Here is a 5,414-nt window from a genome sequence, read left to right as displayed (position 1 = left end):
AACTCTCTCACATGTGTTTTTATTTTCCTTGACTTTGCAAAAGATCTTAACTCCACTGAAACCATCAGGATCTTTTTATACCTCCAAGAACAACATTTGTATCAGCATTTGGACTCCTAAGCTTCAGTGAATGTGAGGTTACATAATGAAAATTATTTTAACAATTTACAATCTTACCCCATATTGAAAGGCATTACACTTACAAAAATACTTTTTCCAAAATACTGAAATTGTAAAAATGTATTGTAATGGCCTTCCCACAAAAAGATCCAGCTAACTGAGCTTTCTTAAAACCTAAATCAGTTACTTATATTTCCATGGTTCAAGAGCTCAATCCAAAAATTTGCAACCTTTTAATCTTAAAGTATAAAGCTACACAATGCATTACACAAGGCAAATCCTAGACTGAATTACAGTAATTGTCATACCATGCCTGATTTTCAGCCTAAAACTATCCTATAGCAAGAATCCAGTGGTTGACTTCTTCAGAGAAAAATTAGTCATGTTATTGCATCTCTTTAATTTTAGTCTCATTTGCCCTTAGAGCTCCTTCTTTATAAAGTAAATACCTCCCCTATAATTCATTCTCATGCATGAAGCATCTTCCTATTTATATACAGGCTAAACAAATGAGACCTTACCTATTAGAGACATTTTCTTTCAATGTTAGTTTAACTAAAGAGACCCAACTGGAAGCAACTGTCCGAAGACCATACATTACACATTTTCCTCCCAGAACAAACACGGAAAAAGCTTGAGTACTTCTAAATTAAATTTGGTAAGGACAGGAACCACTAAAAATGGCTACCAAAAAGAAAATGTTACCTACACGTTAGCCCTGTTGTAAAGTTTAAGGAACAATAGCATTTATTTATTTATAAACTTACTATATACATATATATGGGCCAAAAGGGAGACCAGGATAAGTCTAATAGATTCTACTGACCAACACCAAAACAAAACCACCACCACCAAAAAAACCCACCACTACCATACTGAACAAAAGATTTCCGACTTCCATCATTTTAAAGCCACCCAAGTCTATGTAAAAAGTACCTGCTAAAAAACCCTGACAATTAAAGACTTACCTAGTTACTGCCCTACCAGTATTCCTTAACCCTGAACAGAAAGCAGAAGGCATAGAATAATCTATAACCATTATATTATTTATAAACTTAAGAAAAGGGACAGAATATAAACTCATTTGTTCTCAGGTAAGACAAACTGATCCCAAATTTAGTTAGATTTTTATTTCAACTGTAAAGTCTGTTAAGACTACCAGCTAAACAATCATGTTTAGGTGTGATGTCTATGATATGAACAGATGTGTCACAGGAATTGAACTGAAATAATCTACAATCATGGCAGGCAGCAGCTCCCAGATGGCAATAATTTTTTGGTTTCACTGTCGGAAATACCTGAACTAATAGTCACCATACAAAACTTTGTGTATGTATTCACAGAAGCATTCATAATCAAACATTCAATATCTTTTCTGGGATTTAACATAAACTACTTTTCTTTTTTTGTTTATTTAAATCAGTTTCTCTGAAAGTTTCCATTATTTCATACCCATGAAGCCAGGTTGCCCCTCTATAAGCACAAAAACTCCTAAAGGGTTGAAGCCACTATGGTTGCCTATACACATGCATCAAGGATGTTCCGATGCGCTGTAATTACAGCACATCAGAGCAGACTCGATTAATCAAGTCTGCTGGAGTATGGAATTACCATGCTTCAGCAGACTCCAGTGTCATGTGTATTAGAGTCCCAGTGCTGAAAATGGTGGCGAGGGCACTTTAACTAAAGTTCATTTCAGTTTAGTCAGTGCCCTGATGCCATTTTTCAATGCAGGGACAGCTGATACATGTGATGCTCTGGGTACTTTAATTAGAGTGGTTCTGAGACAGCCCCTGTCCCAGAGCATGTGTATAAATGCTCTATTTAGAGCTGTGTGAAGCTTTGGTCACTGATTCGATTCAGCAGACATTTGGCCCAATTCAACAGCTGAATCTCCAAATCCAAATTGAATCGGGCAACCCTTTAATCTCTCCGAATCGAATCAGAACCCTCCAAACGATTCGGAAAGGTTCGATGATTCAGACAGGTACAGCTTTAAATGTTTTTTCTATATACCTCATACCTCAAGGTACCAGGTGACTCGCTAATGCCAAGATGCTAGGGCGGACAGAGCGTCCCACGGGAGTGGGGGTCCCCCAGAGTGCTCAGCAAACTCCCTCCCCCCCACAACTGGTGCCTCCTGGGTCTGGGAGGGTACCCAGGGTCCCCCCGTGGGCGATTGCCGAGCTGGGGAGGTGTGTGTGGGGGGGGGGTCCCCAACACACTCAGCAGCAGACCCAGAAGTGGACCAGAAGTACTTCTGGTCCACTTCCGGGTTCACTGCCAAGCCCAGGGAGGGGGGGGTCCCCCGTGCTCCTGTGGGATGCTCCATCCACCCCACCATCACAGCATTCACAAGCCGTGTCTGGTACCTCGAGCTATGTAGAAAAAAAACACTTAAAAGCTGCGTCTATGGCTGAATCGCAGATTCTCCAAATCAGCGTTGAAACTTCAGATCTGGATCTGGCTGAATTGAATCGCTGTCCCCTGATTCCGGCCTGTTTCATACACCCCTATTTACACTAAAAGGAAAATTATTAAACAAACAATAACTGCACTGCTGCCTGTAGGACTCTAGTATTTAAGGAATTAAACACACAAAACCAAGTATAGCACTTACAACTAAGCACATGTTCAAGTTTTCATGGAACTGGGGCCTTGATTTTATCCATTGTAAATAGTCCCTTTGAAGTCAAGATAGAGATTAGACACAACACAGAGTTAAGTAGAACAGTATACCAATACAGAACCAAAGTTTTAAAAAAAATATTATACTATTCTTAAGCATAGGTCTCCATGTTCAGCTGGAAAACAAGGGCGCTTTAGATAATATTGGAAACTGAAGAACTGGTTAGTAAAACCACACATATTCTAGGTAATCTGACATTAGTGTCACCCACTTACAAGCCAGCTACTGTACAGCACTACGAATGATGTGGACCCGACAATATCATCTGATTTAGAGAAGCTGTCAAACACCCAAGAAAGACACCCAAAGGATAAACTACTTGAATGTCTCAAAGAGGACAAAGGGAACCAGCAGGATCGCTTTCTACCCTATGTAATGGCATAGCTCCCTTCCAGGCTCCTTCCCTTGACACCCTCTTATATGGGGTTTAGAACACTCAATACCATGCACAATGTAGGCCCATACGCACCCTCATGGCACTTTTAGAGCATTAGAACATGCATAACTACAGTCAGCCTCCACCCAGAAGTGTCCGTGCACCACCTAGAGTCAATTTAACAACATGTTTCATAGGAAATAAATGATTAGTGACAAGCTAAATGCAGTTCAAACAAATTTCCCTTTGTTATGACTGAATCCTTCCTGTTAGCGTTGCCCGACAGAGCCAACCACTCCATTTCTGCTTCTATCCACATACTTTCCCAACCTTACAACAGCAAACAGGCAAAAAGCTGAGAGAACATCAATAATAAACTTTAATACAGCATCCTAGAGTTTTGCCTCTTTCATAGTGGTTATACTGCAACTGAGGCCTTGGATACTACTGCAAGACAAAAGTATAACAATTCATATTATGAAAGTTAACCTGCTTTTTGGAAGAAAGGTCCTAAAACAGCCTTTTTAAAGTATATATAAAAAAAAGTGTGGTGCAGTATTCCCATCCAGAGACGGAAACATACATTAATGATGAAACAAAATCCACATAAAAAGAAGGCTGGGAGTCAGAGTCCATGAAGTTTTGAGTTCCCGTCATTTGCTTTGACTTCAGGACTCAAAAGTCCATTTCTAACCTATTGTTCTTGCTGCTATTTTTGTTTCTACTTAACTTTACACAACCTCTCCCTTTATTATTGGGAGCTGAGGATACTCAGATGAACATGCTGATATTGCTGTATGGCATGTCATAGTCAGCATCTGCATCAATAACATACCGATTTCAAACTTAAGACTTTTTTTAAACAAACAAGATGTCTGAGATTACATGACATGCCTTCAACAAATTTTTACACTGGACATACATGTGTTAAAAGAATGCAAAGAAAAATAGTAACACTAATAATAATACTAACAACAACAACAGAATCGAGAAACAGGTTGGGAAAGTCTTCCTTACAGCCACAGCAAAGGGAAAAAAAAAACATGCTGTAGTCAAGTAAAAATATTGGAACTATGAGGTCCAGGAAAGCAAGGTTTGTTTAGTAACATCTTATTAAATTAACTGTATGATACTTTGTGCCCCAAAAGTTTAACACCTCTGCCACCTATACAATTAGCCCCCAAAAAGGATATTATCAAACAAACTTTGCTTCTTGAGGAAAAATAATGCCACTAACAGCAAGTTGTTTATTTTCCACTCTTCACTCCCTCCTTTTCATAGAATCATTTCTTTTGAGAGAAAGAGAAATCACGCAAATAGTCAACCATTAAGGCATTATAAGGAACAAAAGGTAAGAAAGAGTCACCTATGTGGCAGCATTTCTCCAAACCTATTAAATCCATACCGAATTAAACACATTTGGGACATCATGACTTCTGGACAACCACATCTCCCCACAATAAATAAAAAAAAAAAAAATTTGCTATTAAAATAGCAGCGCTAATTGAGTTGATGCTTATTTTATCTCATGCAGGAATTTCTTGTGCTACAAACCAACTAATGTCTCTGGACCAGGGACAATATCCTGCTTACACGTTTCACAACAGATCTCCCAAAAAACAGCAGCCCTGATTGCTACATGCTTTACAGATTTTGCTGATCCTTTCCATGTTTATCATCTGTCATTTCAGGCAACTTGAATCACATTCCTAAACCCAAATCCAGGAGAAGTTCCAAGCATGTCTTACCAGCATACCACAGAACCTCTAGTACAACATCTTTCTGAATAAACCTATTAATTCCTGTATGAATATCATAATCTTTATTGCTCGCTTTCCAAACCTATTTTATATTATGGTGCCAAATTAAATAGAAAGGAAAGATTTTGGTTCGTCTTGATTTTCTTACTACATTTTTCTACACACTTAAAATATCTTAAAAAAATTACAAAGTATTCATGCATGTGCTACCTCTACAAGTATATTTAAAGTCAACCTGTATCAAATGATTCATACCACTAACACCACCTAAATGTGCGCCCCCCTTCCATTGGTTGTACACCGCCTTTTTGGCAATCAAGCATTCCCATACACCCCTGGTGAGCCAGGGGGGCTTTCGGGCACTCCTGCCCCCCCCTTGTTTTTTGTTGGGATGGTCACCCCTTGGGCCCTGAGTATTGTCTCCTCAAGGAATGACCACTCATCTTGGGCACTGAGCTTCCCTGCTCTC

At 39.1% G+C, this 5,414-nt stretch overlaps 1 protein-coding gene across 1 annotated transcript in view; it reads right to left on the bottom strand.

Moving 5' to 3' along the window:
• Positions 1–5,414, bottom strand: part of PHIP (pleckstrin homology domain interacting protein) — a 217,830-nt gene that overhangs the window by 211,459 nt on the left and 957 nt on the right. The window lies entirely within an intron of this gene.

The sequence above is a fragment of the Gavialis gangeticus genome, unplaced genomic scaffold, assembly GCF_001723915.1.
Source record: "Gavialis gangeticus isolate Ggan-Ray unplaced genomic scaffold, GavGan_comp1, whole genome shotgun sequence".
Lineage (NCBI taxonomy): Eukaryota > Metazoa > Chordata > Crocodylia > Gavialidae > Gavialis > Gavialis gangeticus.
The sequence above is the reverse complement of the archived record's forward strand: the minus strand, read 5'-3'. Positions and strand labels throughout refer to the sequence as shown.